A 19,036-nucleotide genomic window follows, 5' to 3' on the forward strand; every position below is an offset into this window, starting at 1 on the left:
CTTATTCACCTAGCCACTCGCATTGACATGCGTTTTTCCGAAAGGCGTCAGGAGCTCCGCCAAGATATGGACTCTGTTCGCACGAGGCGTTTCTTCTCCTCGGCTCCTCTCTCCTCTGGTCCCCTGCAATCTGTTCCTGTGCCTCCCGCCGTGGAGGCTATGCAGGTCGACCGGTCTCGCCTGACACCTCAAGAGAGGACACGACGCCGCATGGAGAACCTCTGCCTGTACTGTGCTAGTACCGAACACTTCCTGAGGGATTGTCCTATCCGTCCTCCCCGCCTGGAAAGACGTACGCTGACTCCGCACAAAGGTGAGACAGTCCTTGATGTCTACTCTGCTTCTCCACGTCTTACTGTTGTCACGATGCCGGCTGGCAGGTAGTGGACCCTCTGTGCCAGAGAGGGATTGGCGTGGACCGTGCTAGTGGACCGGTTCTAAGCCACTACTGGTTTTCACCAGAGCCCGCCGCAAAGCGGGATGGTCTTGCTGCGGCGGTAGTGACCAGGTCGTATCCACTAGCAACGGCTCACCTCTCTGGCTGCTGAAGATAGGCGCGGTACAAGGGAGTAGGCAGAAGCAAGGTCGGACGTAGCAGAAGGTCGGGGCAGGCAGCAAGGATCGTAGTCAGGGGCAACGGCAGAAGGTCTGGAAACACAGGCAAGGAACACACAAGGAACGCTTTCACTGGCACTAAGGCAACAAGATCCGGCAAGGGAGTGCAAGGGAAGTGAGGTAATATAGGGAAGTGCACAGGTGAAAACCCTAATTGGAACCACTGCGCCAATCAGCGGCGCAGTGGCCCTTTAAATCGCAGAGACCCGGCGCGCGCGCGCCCTAGGGAGCGGGGCCGCGCGCGCCGGGACAGAACAGACGGGGAGCGAGTCAGGTAGGGGAGCCGGGGTGCGCATCGCGAGCGGGCGCTACCCGCATCGCGAATCGCATCCCGGCTGGCAGCAGGATCGCAGCGCCCCGGGTCAGAGGACGTGACCGGAGCGCTGCAGCGGAGGGAGTGAAGCGAGCGCTCCGGGGAGGAGCGGGGACCCGGAGCGCTCGGCGTAACAGTACCCCCCCCCTTGGGTCTCCCCCTCTTCTTGGAGCCTGAGAACCTGAGGAGCAGACTTTTGTCAAGGATGTTGTCCTCAGGTTCCCAGGATCTCTCTTCAGGACCACAACCCTCCCAGTCTACTAAAAAAAAATTTTTCCCTCTGACCTTTTTGGCAGCCAAAATTTCCTTGACCGAGAAGACGTCCGAGGAGCCGGAAACAGGAGTGGGAGGAACAGATTTGGGAGAAAAACGGTTGAGGATGAGTGGTTTGAGAAGAGAGACGTGAAAGGCATTAGGGATACGAAGAGAAGGAGGAAGAAGAAGTTTATAAGAGACAGGATTAATTTGACACAAAATTTTGAAAGGACCAAGATAGCGTGGTCCCAACTTGTAGCTAGGGACACGGAAGCGGACATATTTAGCGGAGAGCCATACCTTGTCTCCAGGGGAAAAAACGGGGGGAGCTCTTCTTTTCTTATCCGCGAACCTCTTCATGCGTGAAGAAGCCTGTAAGAGAGAATTTTGGGTCTCTCTCCATATAATGGAAAGGTCACGAGAAATTTCATCCACAGCGGGCAGACCAGAGGGCAAGGGGGTAGGGAGGGGGGGAAGAGGGTGACGGCCGTACACCACGAAAAATGGGGATTTGGAGGAAGATTCAGAGACCCTGAAGTTATACGAAAATTCGGCCCATGGAAGGAGATCTGCCCAGTCATCCTGGCGGGAGGAAACAAAATGTCGCAAATAATCACCCAGGATCTGGTTAATTCTTTCTACTTGTCCATTGGACTGGGGATGATATGCAGAGGAAAAATTTAATTTAATCTTGAGTTGTTTACAGAGAGCCCTCCAGAATTTAGACACGAATTGGACCCCTCTATCCGAGACAATCTGCGTAGGCAACCCGTGAAGACGAAAAATGTGTACAAAAAATTGTTTAGCCAACTGAGGCGCAGAAGGAAGACCAGGAAGAGGGATGAAATGTGCCATTTTGGAGAATCGATCAACGACCACCCAAATAACGGTGTTGCCACGGGAAGGGGGTAAATCAGTAATAAAATCCATACCAATCAGAGACCAAGGCTGTTCGGGGACAGGCAGAGGATGAAGAAAACCAGCGGGCTTCTGGCGAGGAGTCTTATCCCGGGCACAGATAGTGCAGGCTCGCACAAAGTCCCCAACATCCGTCTCCAGAGTCGGCCACCAATAGAAGCGGGAGATGAGTTGCACAGATTTCTTGATGCCCGCATGACCTGCGAGATGGGAGGAGTGACCCCATTTGAGGATTCCGAGGCGTTGGCGTGGAGAAACAAAGGTCTTTCCTGGAGGAGTCTGCCTGATGGAGGCAGGAGAAGTGGAGATCAGGCAGTCAGGTGGAATGATGTGTTGCGGAGGGAGATCAACTTCCGAGGCATCCGAGGAACGAGAGAGAGCATCGGCCCTAATGTTCTTATCGGCAGGACGAAAGTGAATCTCAAAATTAAATCGGGCAAAGAACAGAGACCACCGGGCCTGGCGAGGATTCAGCCGTTGGGCCGACTGGAGGTAGGAGAGGTTCTTGTGGTCGGTGTAGATAATAACAGGAAATCTTGATCCCTCCAGCAGATGCCTCCATTCCTCAAGTGCTAATTTAATGGCTAGAAGCTCTCGATCCCCGATGGAGTAGTTCCTCTCCGCTGGAGAGAAGGTCCTAGAGAAAAAACCACAAGTGACAGCATGCCCGGAAGGATTTTTTTGTAGAAGAACAGCTCCAGCTCCTACTGAGGAGGCATCAACCTCCAATAGGAAGGGTTTGGAAGGGTCAGGTCTGGAGAGCACGGGAGCCGAAGAAAAGGCAGACTTGAGTCGTTTAAAGGAGTCTTCTGCTTGAGGAGGCCAGGACTTGGGATCAGCATTTTTCTTGGTTAAAGCCACGATAGGAGCCACAATGGTAGAAAAATGTGGAATAAATTGCCTGTAATAATTGGCGAACCCCAAAAAGCGTTGGATAGCACGGAGTCCGGAGGGGCGTGGCCAATTTAAGACGGCAGAGAGTTTGTCTGGATCCATCTGTAGTCCCTGGCCAGAGACCAAATATCCTAGAAAAGGAAGAGATTGGCATTCAAACAGACATTTCTCAATTTTGGCATAGAGTTGGTTGTCACGAAGTCTCTGAAGAACCATACGGACATGCTGGCGGTGTTCTTCTAGATTGGCAGAAAAAATTAGGATATCGTCCAGATATACCACAACACAGGAGTATAACAGATCACGAAAAATTTCATTGACAAAGTCTTGGAAGACGGCAGGGGCATTGCACAGTCCAAAGGGCATGACCAGATACTCAAAGTGTCCATCTCTGGTGTTAAATGCCGTTTTCCACTCGTCCCCCTCTCTGATGCGGATGAGGTTATAGGCGCCTCTTAAGTCCAATTTAGTGAAGATGTGGGCACCTTGGAGGCGATCAAAGAGTTCAGAGATGAGGGGTAAGGGGTAGCGGTTCTTAACCGTGATTTTATTAAGACCGCGGTAGTCAATGCAAGGACGTAGGGAGCCATCTTTTTTGGACACAAAGAAAAATCCGGCTCCGGCAGGAGAGGAGGATTTACGGATAAAGCCCTTTTTTAGATTCTCCTGGACGTATTCGGACATGGCAAGAGTCTCTGGGGCAGAGAGAGGATAAATTCTGCCCCGGGGTGGAGTAGTACCCGGGAGGAGGTCGATAGGGCAATCATAAGGCCTGTGAGGAGGTAGAGTCTCAGCTTGTTTTTTGCAGAAAACATCCGCGAAGTCCATATAGGCCTTAGGGAGACCGGTTACTGGAGGAACCACAGAGTTACGGCAAGGGTTACTGGGAACCGGTTTTAGACAGTTCTTGGAACAAGAGGACCCCCAACTCTTGATCTCCCCAGTGGACCAATCCAGGGTTGGGGAATGAAGTTGAAGCCAGGGAAGTCCAAGGAGAATCTCCGAGGTGCAATTGGGGAGGACCAAAAGTTCAATCCTCTCATGATGAGATCCGATGCTCATAAGAAGGGGCTCCGTGCGGAAACGTATGGTACAGTCGAATCTTTCATTATTTACACAATTGATGTAGAGGGGTCTGGCGAGACTGGTCACTGGGATGTTGAACCTGTTGACGAGAGAGGCCAAAATAAAATTTCCTGCAGATCCAGAGTCCAAGAAGGCCACTGTAGAGAAGGAGAAGGCAGAGGCAGACATCCGCACAGGCACAGTAAGACGTGGAGAAGCAGAGTAGACATCAAGGACTGTCTCACCTTTGTGCGGAGTCAGCGTACGTCTTTCCAGGCGGGGAGGACGGATAGGACAATCCCTCAGGAAGTGTTCGGTACTAGCACAGTACAGGCAGAGGTTCTCCATACGGCGTCGTGTCCTCTCTTGAGGTGTCAGGCGAGACCGGTCGACCTGCATAGCCTCCACGGCGGGAGGCACAGGAACAGATTGCAGGGGACCAGAGGAGAGAGGAGCCGAGGAGACGAAACGCCTCGTGCGAACAGAGTCCATATCTTGGCGGAGTTCCTGACGCCTTTCAGAAAAACGCATGTCAATGCGAGTGGCTAGGTGAATAAGTTCATGTAGATTAGCAGGAATTTCTCGTGCGGCCAGAACATCTTTAATGTTGCTGGATAGGCCTTTTTTGAAGGTCGCGCAGAGGGCCTCATTATTCCAGGACAATTCTGAAGCAAGTGTACGGAATTGTACGGCATACTCGCCAACGGAAGAATTACCCTGGACCAGGTTCAACAGGGCAGTCTCAGCAGAAGAGGCTCGGGCAGGTTCCTCAAAGACACTTCGGATTTCCGAGAAGAAGGAGTGTACAGAGGCAGTGACGGGGTCATTGCGGTCCCAGAGCGGTGTGGCCCATGACAGGGCTTTTCCGGACAGAAGACTGACTACGAAAGCCACCTTAGACCTTTCAGTGGGAAACAGGTCCGACATCATCTCCAGATGCAGGGAACATTGGGAAAGAAAGCCACGGCAAAACTTAGAGTCCCCATCAAATTTATCCGGCAAGGATAAGCGTATCCCAGGAGCGGCCACTCGCTGCGGAGGAGGTGCAGGAGCTGGCGGAGGAGATGACTGCTGAAGCTGTGGTAGCAACTGTTGTAGCATAACGGTCAGTTGAGACAGCTGTTGGCCTTGTTGCGCTATCTGTTGTGACTGCTGGGCGACCACCGTGGTGAGGTCAGCGACAACTGGCAGAGGAACTTCAGCGGGATCCATGGCCGGATCTACTGTCACGATGCCGGCTGGCAGGTAGTGGACCCTCTGTGCCAGAGAGGGATTGGCGTGGACCGTGCTAGTGGACCGGTTCTAAGCCACTACTGGTTTTCACCAGAGCCCGCCGCAAAGCGGGATGGTCTTGCTGCGGCGGTAGTGACCAGGTCGTATCCACTAGCAACGGCTCACCTCTCTGGCTGCTGAAGATAGGCGCGGTACAAGGGAGTAGGCAGAAGCAAGGTCGGACGTAGCAGAAGGTCGGGGCAGGCAGCAAGGATCGTAGTCAGGGGCAACGGCAGAAGGTCTGGAAACACAGGCAAGGAACACACAAGGAACGCTTTCACTGGCACTAAGGCAACAAGATCCGGCAAGGGAGTGCAAGGGAAGTGAGGTAATATAGGGAAGTGCACAGGTGAAAACCCTAATTGGAACCACTGCGCCAATCAGCGGCGCAGTGGCCCTTTAAATCGCAGAGACCCGGCGCGCGCGCGCCCTAGGGAGCGGGGCCGCGCGCGCCGGGACAGAACAGACGGGGAGCGAGTCAGGTAGGGGAGCCGGGGTGCGCATCGCGAGCGGGCGCTACCCGCATCGCGAATCGCATCCCGGCTGGCAGCAGGATCGCAGCGCCCCGGGTCAGAGGACGTGACCGGAGCGCTGCAGCGGAGGGAGTGAAGCGAGCGCTCCGGGGAGGAGCGGGGACCCGGAGCGCTCGGCGTAACAACTGTGCCTGTGCGGATGTCTGCCTCTGCCTTCTCCTTCTCTACCGTGGCCTTCTTGGACTCTGGATCTGCAGGAAATTTTATTTTGGCCTCTCTCGTCAACAGGTTCAACATCCCAGTGACCAGTCTCGCCAGACCCCTTTACATCAATTGTGTAAACAATGAAAGATTGGACTGTACCATACGCTTCCGCACGGAGCCCCTTCTAATGAGCATCGGATCTCATCACGAGAGGATTGAACTTTTGGTCCTCCCCAATTGCACCTCGGAAATTCTCCTTGGACTTCCCTGGCTTCAACTTCATTCCCCAACCCTGGATTGGTCCACTGGGGAGATCAAGAGTTGGGGGCCCTCTTGTTCCAAGGACTGTCTAAGACCGGTTCCCAGTAACCCTTGCCGTGACTCTGTGGTTCCCTCAGTAACCGGTCTCCCTAAGGCCTATATGGACTTCGCGGATGTTTTCTGCAAAAAACAAGCTGAGACTCTACCTCCTCACAGGCCTTATGATTGCCCTATCGACCTCCTCCCGGGTACTACTCCACCCCGGGGCAGAATTTATCCTCTCTCTGCCCCAGAGACTCTTGCCATGTCTGAGTATGTCCAGGAAAATTTAAAAAAGGGCTTTATCCGTAAATCCTCCTCTCCTGCCGGAGCTGGATTTTTCTTTGTGTCCAAAAAAGATGGCTCCCTACGTCCTTGCATTGACTACCGCGGTCTTAATAAAATCACGGTTAAGAACCGCTACCCCCTACCCCTCATCTCTGAACTCTTTGATCGCCTCCAAGGTGCCCACATCTTTACTAAATTGGACTTAAGAGGCGCCTATAACCTCATCCGCATCAGAGAGGGGGATGAGTGGAAAACGGCGTTTAACACCAGAGATGGACACTTTGAGTATCTGGTCATGCCCTTTGGCCTGTGCAACGCCCCTGCTGTCTTCCAAGACTTTGTCAATGAAATTTTTCGTGATCTGCTATACTCCTGTGTTGTTGTATATCTGGACGATATCCTAATTTTTTCTGCCAATCTAGAAGAACACCGCCAGCATGTCCGTATGGTTCTTCAGAGACTTCGTGACAATCAACTCTATGCCAAAATTGAGAAATGTCTGTTTGAATGCCAATCTCTTCCTTTTCTAGGATATTTGGTCTCTGGCCAGGGACTACAAATGGATCCAGACAAACTCTCTGCCGTCTTAGATTGGCCACGCCCCTCCGGACTCCGTGCTATCCAACGCTTTTTGGGGTTCGCCAATTATTACAGGCAATTTATTCCACATTTTTCTACCGTTGTGGCTCCTATCGTGGCTTTAACCAAAAAAAATGCCGATCCCAAGTCGTGGCCTCCTCAAGCGGAAGACGCCTTTAAACGACTCAAGTCTGCCTTTTCTTCGGCTCCCGTGCTCTCCAGACCTGACCCTTCCAAACCCTTCCTATTGGAGGTTGATGCCTCCTCAGTGGGAGCTGGAGCTGTTCTTTTACAAAAAAATTCTTCCGGGCATGCTGTCACTTGTGGTTTTTTTTCTAGGACCTTCTCTCCGGCAGAGAGGAACTACTCCATCGGGGATCGAGAGCTTCTAGCCATTAAATTAGCACTTGAGGAATGGAGGCATCTGCTGGAGGGATCAAGATTTCCAGTTATTATTTACACCGACCACAAGAACCTCTCCTACCTCCAGTCTGCCCAACGGCTGAATCCTCGCCAGGCCCGGTGGTCTCTGTTCTTTGCCCGATTTAATTTTGAGATTCACTTTCGTCCTGCCGATCTTAACATTAGGGCCGATGCTCTCTCTCGTTCCTCGGATGCCTCAGAAGTTGAACTCTCTCCGCAACACATCATTCCACCTGACTGCCTGATCTCCACTTCTCCAGCCTCCATCAGGCAAACTCCTCCAGGAAAGACCTTTGTTTCTCCACGCCAACGCCTCGGAATCCTCAAATGGGGTCACTCCTCCCATCTCGCTGGTCATGTGGGCATCAAGAAATCTGTGCAACTCATCTCCCGCTTCTATTGGTGGCCGACTCTGGAGACGGATGTTGTGGACTTTGTGCGAGCCTGCACTATCTGTGCCCGGGATAAGACTCCTCGCCAGAAGCCCGCTGGTTTTCTTCATCCCCTGCCTGTCCCCGAACAGCCTTGGTCTCTGATTGGTATGGATTTTATTACTGATTTACCCCCTTCCCGTGGCAACACTGTTATTTGGGTGGTCGTTGATCGATTCTCCAAAATGGCACATTTCATCCCTCTTCCTGGTCTTCCTTCAGCGCCTCAGTTGGCTAAACAATTTTTTGTACACATTTTTCGTCTTCACGGATTGCCTACGCAGATCGTCTCGGATAGAGGCGTCCAATTCGTGTCTAAATTCTGGAGGGCTCTCTGTAAACAACTCAAGATTAAATTAAATTTTTCTTCTGCATATCATCCCCAGTCCAATGGACAAGTAGAAAGAATTAACCAAGTCTTGGGTGATTATTTGCGACATTTTGTTTCCTCCCGCCAGGATGACTGGGCAGATCTCCTTCCATGGGCCGAATTCTCGTATAACTTCAGAGTCTCTGAATCTTCCTCCAAATCCCCATTTTTCGTGGTGTACGGCCGTCACCCTCTTCCCCCCCTCCCTACCCCCTTGCCCTCTGGTCTGCCCGCTGTGGATGAAATTTCTCGTGACCTTTCCATTATATGGAGAGAGACCCAAAATTCTCTCCTACAGGCTTCATCACGCATGAAGAGGTTCGCGGATAAGAAAAGAAGAGCTCCTCCCGTTTTTTCCCCTGGAGACAAGGTATGGCTCTCCGCTAAATATGTCCGCTTCCGTGTCCCTAGCTACAAGTTGGGACCACGCTATCTTGGCCCTTTCAAAATTTTGTGTCAAATTAATCCTGTCTCTTACAAACTTCTTCTTCCTCCTTCTCTTCGTATCCCTAATGCCTTTCACGTCTCTCTTCTTAAACCACTCATCCTCAACCGTTTTTCTCCCAAATCTGTTCCTCCCACTCCTGTTTCCGGCTCCTCGGACATCTTCTCTGTCAAAGAGATCTTAGCCTCTAAAAAGGTCAGAGGGAAAACTTTTTTTCTAGTGGACTGGGAGGGTTGTGGTCCTGAAGAGAGATCCTGGGAACCTGAGGACAACATCCTAGATAAAAGTCTGCTCCTCAGGTTCTCAGGCCCTAAAAAGAGGGGGAGACCCAAGGGGGGGGGTACTGTTACGCCGAGCGCTCCGGGTCCCCGCTCCTCCCCGGAGCGCTCGCTACACTCTCTCCGCTGCAGCGCTCCGGTCAGATCCACTGACCCGGGGCGCTGCGATTCTGCTTCCAGCCGGGATGCGATTCGCGATGCGGGTAGCGCCCGCTCGCGATGCGCACCCCGGCTCCCGTACCTGACTCGCTCTCCCTCGGTCCTGTCCCGGCGCGCGCGGCCCCGCTCCCTAGGGCGCGCGCGCGCCGGGTCTTTGCGATTTAAAGGGCCACTGCGCCGCTGATTGGCGCAGTGATTCCAATTAGTGTCTTCACCTGTGCACTTCCCTATATCACCTCACTTCCCCTGCACTTCCCTGCCGGATCTTGTTGCCATTGTGCCAGTGAAAGCGTTCCTTGTATGTTCCTAGCCTGTGTTCCAGACCTCCTGCCGTTGCCCCTGACTACGATCCTTGCTGCCTGCCCCGACCTTCTGCTACGTCCGACCTTGCTTCTGTCTACTCCCTTGTACCGCGCCTATCTTCAGCAGCCAGAGAGGTTGAGCCGTTGCTAGTGGATACGACCTGGTCACTACCGCCGCAGCAAGACCATCCCGCTTTGCGGCGGGCTCTGGTGAAAACCAGTAGTGACTTAGAACCGATCCACTAGCACGGTCCACGCCAATCCCTCTCTGGCACAGAGGATCCACTACCCGCCAGCCGGCATCGTGACATACATAAATTGTATTCAATACAAAAAAGCTTTTCTTCTACTGTTCAAATATTTCTCATTTATTTGGGCAGGGCTGAATTACATTACCTGCTGGGCACTTCTGATATCATAGTGTAAGGGAAGACTGTAGAGCTGCCTCACCATGACTAGACACTTGTCATGACCTGACTTGCTCTTTGGGGGATCAGCAACATTTTACTGGCTATAAAGACCCCATGGCGGTTCTACCAGAATAAATCATATGCATATAAAATATAGAGGGTATATATACCATATGTTAAAGTAATTTACAATATATATATATATATATATATATATATATATTTATTAAATGTAATATATAGTACATAATCATGATTCCACTTCTCTGTCTTTTTTCCGCTATTTGCACTCTCTGTTCGCTGTCCACTATACCAGTAGTATAGATGGCTATAGTAGCTTCTTTGTGTAAATCTGCTTGTCCCTGATTGGAAGTAGACACCCAGAAGGCATTCTTCCAAAGGATGAAATGTAACTGTGGAGTGTATGGGGATGTTCTAGTATATGTTGTATGTATGAATAAAGAGCTTTTGGGAACTCAGATGAGATATACTCCCAGACACCAAAGAGTTGAATGTCTATCTTTCTTGAAAGAATGAATGACAGCTCACAGACAATATTGTGAGATCCCTTGTTTGGGGATCATGAATAAATATTGCCATGACAATTAACATGCCTGTCACGATGCCGGCTGGCAGGAGGTGGATCCTCTGTGCCAGAGAGGGATTGGCGTGGACCGTGCTAGTGGACCGGTTCTAAGTCACTACTGGTTTTCACCAGAGCCCGCCGCAAAGCGGGATGGTCTTGCTGCGGCGGTAGTGACCAGGTCGTATCCACTAGCAACGGCTCAACCTCTCTGACTGCTGAAGATAGGCGCGGTACAAGGGAGTAGGCAGAAGCAAGGTCGGACGTAGCAGAAGGTCGGGGCAGGCAGCAAGGATCGTAGTCAGGGGCAACGGCAGGAGGTCTGGAACACAGGCTAGGAACACACAAGGAAACGCTTTCACTGGCACAATGGCAACAAGATCCGGCGAGGGAGTGCAGGGGAAGTGAGGTATACATAGGGAGTGCACAGGTGAACACACTAATTAGAACCACTTGCGCCAATCAGCGGCGCAGTGGCCCTTTAAATCGCAGAGACCCGGCGCGCGCGCGCCCTAGGGAGCGGGGCCGCGCACGCGCGCCGGGACAGGACCGACGGAGAGCGAGTCAGGTACGGGAGCCGGGGAGCGCATCGCGAGCGGGCGCCACCCGCATCGCGAATCGCATCCCGGCTGGAGGCGGAATCGCAGCGCACCGGGTCAGTGGATCTGACCGGAGCGCTGCAGTAGCGAGAGTGTAGCGAGCGCTCCGGGGAGGAGCGGGGACCCGGAGCGCTCGGCGTAACAGTACCCCCCCCCCCTTGGGTCTCCCCCTCTTCTTAGAGCCTGAGAACCTGAGGAGCAGACTTTTGTCTAGGATATTGTCCTCAGGTTCCCAGGATCTCTCTTCAGGACCACCACCCTCCCAATCGACCAAAAAAAAAGTTTTCCCTCTGACCTTCTTGGAGGCCAGTATCTCCTTTACGGAGAAGATGTCCGAGGAGCCGGAAGCAGGAGTGGGAGAAACAAGTTTTGGAGAGAAACGGTTGATGATGAGTGGTTTAAGAAGAGAAACGTGAAAGGCATTAGGAATACGAAGAGAAGGAGGAAGAAGAAGTTTGTAAGAGACAGGATTAATCTGGCACAAAATTTTGAAAGGACCAAGATAGCGTGGTCCCAATTTGTAGCTAGGGACACGGAAGCGGACATATTTAGCGGAGAGCCATACCTTGTCTCCAGGAGAAAAAATGGGGGGAGCTCTTCTTTTCTTATCAGCAAACTTCTTCATGCGTGATGAAGCCTGTAAGAGAGAATTTTGGGTCTCTTTCCATATGGTGGAAAGATCACGAGATATTTCATCCACAGCGGGTACACCAGAGGGCAAGGGAGTAGGGAGGGGGGGAAGAGGGTGACGGCCGTACACCACGAAAAATGGGGATTTGGAGGAAGATTCAGAGACTCTGAAGTTATACGAGAATTCGGCCCATGGTAGAAGATCTGCCCAGTCATCCTGGCGGGAGGAAACAAAATGCCGTAAATAATCACCCAGGACCTGGTTAATTCTTTCTACTTGCCCATTGGATTGAGGATGATAAGCAGAAGAGAAGTTTAATTTAATCTTGAGTTGTTTACAGAGAGCCCTCCAGAATTTAGACACGAATTGGACGCCTCTATCCGAGACGATCTGCGTGGGCAACCCGTGAAGACGAAAAATGTGTACAAAAAATAGTTTTGCCAACTGAGGCGCTGAAGGAAGACCAGGAAGAGGGATGAAATGTGCCATCTTGGAGAATCGATCAACGACCACCCAAACAACAGTGTTGCCACGGGATGGGGGTAAGTCTGTAATAAAGTCCATACCAATCAGAGACCAAGGCTGTTCGGGGACAGGCAGAGGATGAAGAAGACCAGCGGGCTTCTGGCGAGGAGTCTTATCCCGGGCACAGACAGTGCAGGCTCGCACAAAATCCACAACATCCGTCTCCAGAGTCGGCCACCAATAGAAACGAGAGATGAGTTGCACGGATTTCTTGATGCCCGCATGACCTGCGAGATGGGAGGAGTGACCCCATTTGAGGATTCCGAGGCGTTGGCGTGGAGAGACGAAGGTCTTCCCTGGAGGAGTTTGCCTGATGGAGGCTGGAGAAGTGGAGATCAGGCAGTCAGGAGGAATGATGTGTTGCGGAGAGAGCTCTACTTCCGAGGCATCCGAGGAACGAGAGAGAGCATCGGCCCTAATGTTCTTATCGGCAGGCCGAAAGTGAATTTCAAAATTAAATCGGGCAAAGAACAGAGACCACCTGGCCTGGCGAGGATTCAGCCGTTGGGCAGACTGGAGATAGGAGAGGTTCTTGTGATCGGTGTAAATAATAACTGGAAATCTTGAACCCTCCAGCAGATGCCTCCATTCCTCAAGTGCTAATTTAATGGCTAGTAGCTCTCGATCCCCGATGGAGTAGTTCCTCTCCGCCGGAGAGAAGGTCCTAGAAAAAAAACCACAAGTAACAGCATGCCCGGAAGAATTTTTCTGTAGAAGGACCGCTCCAGCTCCCACTGAGGAGGCATCAACCTCCAATAGGAAGGGTTTAGATGGGTCAGGTCTGGAGAGCACGGGAGCAGAAGAAAAGGCAGACTTGAGCTGTTTAAAGGCGTCTTCCGCTTGAGGAGGCCATGACTTAGGATTGGCATTCTTTTTGGTTAAAGCCACGATAGGAGCCACAATGGTAGAAAAATGTGGAATAAATTGTCTGTAATAATTGGCGAACCCCAAAAAACGTTGGATAGCACGGAGTCCGGAGGGGCGTGGCCAATCTAAGACGGCAGAGAGTTTGTCTGGATCCATTTGTAGTCCCTGGCCAGAGACCAAGTATCCTAGGAAAGGAAGAGATTGACATTCAAACAGACATTTCTCCATTTTGGCGTAAAGTTGATTGTCACGAAGTCTCTGAAGAACCATGCGGACATGCTGGCGGTGTTCTTCTAGGTTGGCAGAAAAAATCAGGATATCGTCCAGATACACAACCACACAGGAATATAAGAGATCACGAAAAATTTCATTAACAAAGTCTTGGAAGACGGCAGGGGCGTTGCACAGGCCAAAGGGCATGACCAGATACTCAAAGTGTCCATCTCTAGTGTTAAATGCCGTTTTCCATTCATCCCCCTCTCTGATGCGGATGAGATTATAAGCACCTCTTAAGTCCAGTTTGGTAAAGATGTGGGCACCTTGGAGGCGATCAAAGAGTTCAGAGATGAGAGGTAGGGGGTAGCGGTTCTTTACCGTGATTTTATTAAGACCGCGGTAGTCAATGCAAGGACGTAGGGAGCCATCTTTTTTGGACACAAAGAAAAATCCGGCTCCGGCAGGAGAGGAGGATTTGCGGATAAAGCCCTTTTTTAAATTTTCCTGGATGTACTCAGACATAGCAAGAGTCTCTGGGGCAGAGAGAGGATAAATTCTGCCCCGGGGTGGAGTAGTGCCCGGGAGGAGGTCAATAGGACAGTCATAAGGCCTGTGAGGAGGTAGGGTCTCAGCTTGTTTTTTGCAAAAAACATCCGCAAAGTCCATATAGGCCTTAGGGAGACCGGTTACAGGGGGAACCACAGGGTCACGGCAAGGAGAACTGGGAACCGGTTTAAGGCAGTCCTTGAAACAAGAGGAACCCCAACTCTTGATCTCCCCAGTGGACCAATCCAGGGTTGGGGAATGGTGTTGAAGCCAGGGTAGTCCGAGGAGAATTTCGGAAGTGCAATTGGGGAGGACCAAAAACTCAATTTTCTCGTGATGAGGTCCGATGCACATTAGGAGGGGCTCCGTGCGGAAACGTATGGTACAGTCCAATCTTTCATTGTTAACACAATTGATGTAGAGGGGTCTGGCGAGACTGGTCACCGGGATGTTGAACCTGTTGATGAGAGAGGCCAAAATAAAATTTCCTGCAGATCCGGAATCCAAGAAGGCCATAGTAGAGAAGGAGAAGGTAGAGGCAGATATCCGCACAGGCACAGTAAGACGTGGAGAAGCAGAGTTGACATCAAGGACTGTCTCACCTTTGTGCGGAGTCAGCGTACGTCTTTCCAGGCGGGGAGGACGGATAGGACAATCCTTTAGGAAGTGTTCGGTACCGGCACAGTACAGGCAGAGATTCTCCATGCGGCGTCGTGTCCTCTCTTGAGGTGTCAGGCGAGACCGGTCGACCTGCATAGCCTCCACGGCGGGAGGCACAGGAACGGATTGCAGGGGACCAGAGGAGAGAGGAGCCGGGGAGAAAAAACGCCTCGTGCGAACAAAGTCCATATCCTGGCGGAGCTCCTGACGCCTTTTGGAAAAACGCATGTCAATGCGAGTGGCTAGATGAATGAGTTCATGTAGGTTAGCAGGGATTTCTCGTGCGGCCAGAACATCTTTAATGTTGCTGGATAGGCCTTTTTTAAAGGTCGCGCAGAGGGCCTCATTATTCCAAGATAGTTCAGAAGCAAGAGTACGGAATTGTACGGCGTACTCGCCAACGGAAGAATTACTCTGGACCAGGTTCAACAGGGCAGTCTCAGCAGAAGAGGCTCGGGCAGGTTCCTCAAAGACACTTTGAATTTCCGAGAAGAAGGAGTGTACAGAGGCAGTGACGGGGTCATTGCGGTCCCAGAGCGGTGTGGCCCATGACAGGGCTTTTCCAGACAGAAGGCTGACTACGAAAGCCACCTTAGACCTTTCAGTAGGAAACTGGTCCGACATCATCTCCAAGTGCAGGGAACATTGAGAAAGAAAGCCACGGCAAAATTTAGAGTCCCCATCAAATTTATCCGGCAAGGATAGTCGTAGGCCTGAAGCGGCCACTCGCTGCGGAGGAGGTGCAGGAGCTGGCGGAGGAGATGATTGCTGAAGCTGTGGTAGTAGCTGCTGTAGCATCACGGTCAGTTGAGACAGCTGGTGGCCTTGTTGCGCTATCTGTTGTGACTGCTGGGCGACCACCGTGGTGAGGTCGGCGACAACTGGCAGAGGGACTTCAGCGGGATCCATGGCCGGATCTACTGTCACGATGCCGGCTGGCAGGAGGTGGATCCTCTGTGCCAGAGAGGGATTGGCGTGGACCGTGCTAGTGGACCGGTTCTAAGTCACTACTGGTTTTCACCAGAGCCCGCCGCAAAGCGGGATGGTCTTGCTGCGGCGGTAGTGACCAGGTCGTATCCACTAGCAACGGCTCAACCTCTCTGACTGCTGAAGATAGGCGCGGTACAAGGGAGTAGGCAGAAGCAAGGTCGGACGTAGCAGAAGGTCGGGGCAGGCAGCAAGGATCGTAGTCAGGGGCAACGGCAGGAGGTCTGGAACACAGGCTAGGAACACACAAGGAAACGCTTTCACTGGCACAATGGCAACAAGATCCGGCGAGGGAGTGCAGGGGAAGTGAGGTATACATAGGGAGTGCACAGGTGAACACACTAATTAGAACCACTTGCGCCAATCAGCGGCGCAGTGGCCCTTTAAATCGAAGAGACCCGGCGCGCGCGCGCCCTAGGGAGCGGGGCCGCGCGCGCCGGGACAGGACCGACGGAGAGCGAGTCAGGTACGGGAGCCGGGGAGCGCATCGCGAGCGGGCGCCACCCGCATCGCGAATCGCATCCCGGCTGGAGGCGGAATCGCAGCGCATCGGGTCAGTGGATCTGACCGGAGCGCTGCAGTAGCGAGAGTGTAGCGAGCGCTCCGGGGAGGAGCGGGGACCCGGAGCGCTCGGCGTAACAATGCCCATATTTATTAGTTTAAAAAAAAAAACTTTTCAGGATAAGCTATTACGTGTACAAGAGGAGAAGCACATTTCCTGACCGTTTCTATTTCATATCTTGTATTTGGCACTTTTCACTAATTTTCTCTGCAGATTTCATCTCTAATTTTCAGTTTTCCCTGAGCTAGTTGATGTAGCTGCTATGATGTTTCTCATACTCGGCACATACAAAAAAAGAGAGGGGCCTACTCCTATGACACCCCCAGAAGCAGAAGCAGCATAGAGGACATTATAGTGCAATACTGAGCAGTCTAAGCTGTGAATCCAGAATTTGGGTGACCTATAACAATAACCACAGAATTCAGCAGCTTCTCTGTGTGTCTCTCTCTGCCTTTATATCACTCCCCTTACCCTCTTCATAGATTTTTATTGACAGAATTTAACCTTATGCTTCATTAGGCTAACAATCCATCCTTTCTGTCAAGATGGATGTTTAGCAGCTTTGAGAGAGTGAATTGTGGTGGCCCAGTACAGGAGTTGCACCCCTGTACCCTTGCTGTCCTGTCAGGCAGACTCTCTTGCGGTGTCCCCTGAGTCCCTCTTTAATCTATGTAATGTAAATGGTTAATTATACCCTGTGTTATCTATCATAATGTCTTAATACTGTTATGTGCCGTTAAATACTGTTACCAAGTGTTGTAACCAAGAAAGGTACCAGTGATCACATGACTAATAAGATGACCTATAGGACCCCTCCAGATCTCCCCCATATAAACCCTGGGAGGAGCTAGCTAGTCAGTTCTTTGCACGCTGAGGAACAGTAAGGACAAGTCCTGAGAGAGTGTCTGGTGTCCTGAGGAGGCCCAAGGCCTACCACTCAGCCACACTTCCACTATTCCAGTATCCCACAGGTGGAGTCAAAAGCTGGTAACCTACATACAGGGTGTAGTCAGTCCAGTCAAGTCAGTCTGTACCAAGTCAGCGTGGGCCTGCAGCAAATTGTCCAAATCCACTATAAGTCCCAGCGAGTCCTAAAGTCTTTGAAGTCACTGGTCACCTCCTTGGGCCTAACTGAGCTGTAAAGACTATTCCATCTGTCTGCCTCAGTAAAGCTGCTGTTGTTCCGTAACTTGGCGTCTGAGTCATTATTTGCCCTGTGCCTAGCCCAGGATTCAGCGGCCATACCTTTGGGTGGTGTAGAGGTAAAACCACGCCCTGGCGTCACAAACACAAGAGGTTAATGCCATCGGCCCCTATGGTAATAACATCTGCCCTCCATCACACCCTCACCACAACTTTTGGCGTCCTACGAACAGGATACGGGTGTGCGCCTTATGCAAAAAGTACCCCCCAATCTGAACTGTGTACAGTATTGCAGAGTAAAATGCACGAGTGTGTGAAAAAAATTTGCGCCAAAAAGTGTACAGGACTTTCAGTGAAATCTGTTTATTGTGAGGCGCTTGTGAAATAGAGGGGGAGGTGAAGAAAAGTCTGCTATCTGCCATTGTGAACCGTATAAAAAGAATTGTGTAGGCCTGTGTAAAGTTTTACTTGAAAGAGTTATTCTGGTCCAGCGTTTCCGCTTGCGCGAGTGGTCACAGCTCCACCCATGTCAGTCCCCAGCGGTGATGGGTCTTCGATCCAGCGAGGAGGAACCAAAAGAATTTCCTAACCGGACCCAAACAGGAAGTTCCCTGGGAGCAGCCATCTTGGTAGTTCCGGCTGCTGTGCTCATTCTCCGGCTGTCACCCGCAAAGTCAGCGCTGCATCGCAGGTTCTACAGACACCACCGATCACCAATGCAAAGTCTCCGGTACCTGAGTTTGTTACTACTGTCCCATTATTGTCCGCAAGTCTGGTCGCTGAGCAGCTCACCAACGGGTACCTGCCAAATAGAGGGGGAGTGTCTGCTGTTGTTACCCCCATCATCCAAACTGGAGCTGCTGCAGCACCTCATCAGCTCTCTTAAAGGGGAACGCACCTTATTCTTCTCAAAGCGACAACGCACTAAAAAATCGACAAGATGTCTGAACCCAGCACCATAAATCAACTGGGCGCCAGCGCCCCTTCATCTCCAGCGATGAAGGCCAGCTCCAGCAGCCAGGGTCCTGCCCCCCCCCCCCCCCCACCTCAAACAAGCATCAACAGTCCTGGTGTTTCAATGTCTTCACCGGTATTCATGGGGAACCCTGTCCTTCCTACCTACAATGGAGACCCCTTCAACCTGAGGGATTTCAAAGAGAGGATCCAGAGCTTGTTTGTCTTTTATTCTTCCCCTCCTAACCAACAGTTAACAGTTACAACTACTAACAGGACAACTCCAGGGACTGGTACTAGAGGAATTCCGCACCTGGCCAGCATCTGAGAAGGCAACGGTGGAGCAGATATTTGAAGGACTGTACCAGGTATTTGAGTCACATTCTACATCAGAGGTACGTCTACGGCTGTATGAATGGTGACAAAAGCCAGGTGAGACCTTGAGAGCAAATGCTGTATCCCTACAGAATGCACTAGAGACTGTCCAGAAGTTAGATGGTATAACTCCCTAACAGGAAAACAATGTGTTAATGGACAGATTTATTGATGGAGCCCATAACAAATGGGATAAGGCTCAACTGATAATGTTAGCAGTCCAAAACCCCAATATGTCATTTGCTGCTTTTAAAAGACTGGGTATCCAAGTTATTGAGTCCAGGACTGAGTTAGAGGAAGTTTGTACTCCCCTTACACCTGCTCAGGAACCACTAGGGGCGGCAGCCAGGCCAATACCACCACCGTCCCCTGTCCCTGCCCCAGTGCAATCAAC

Source organism: Hyla sarda, chromosome 6 (assembly GCF_029499605.1).
Source record: "Hyla sarda isolate aHylSar1 chromosome 6, aHylSar1.hap1, whole genome shotgun sequence".
Lineage (NCBI taxonomy): Eukaryota > Metazoa > Chordata > Amphibia > Anura > Hylidae > Hyla > Hyla sarda.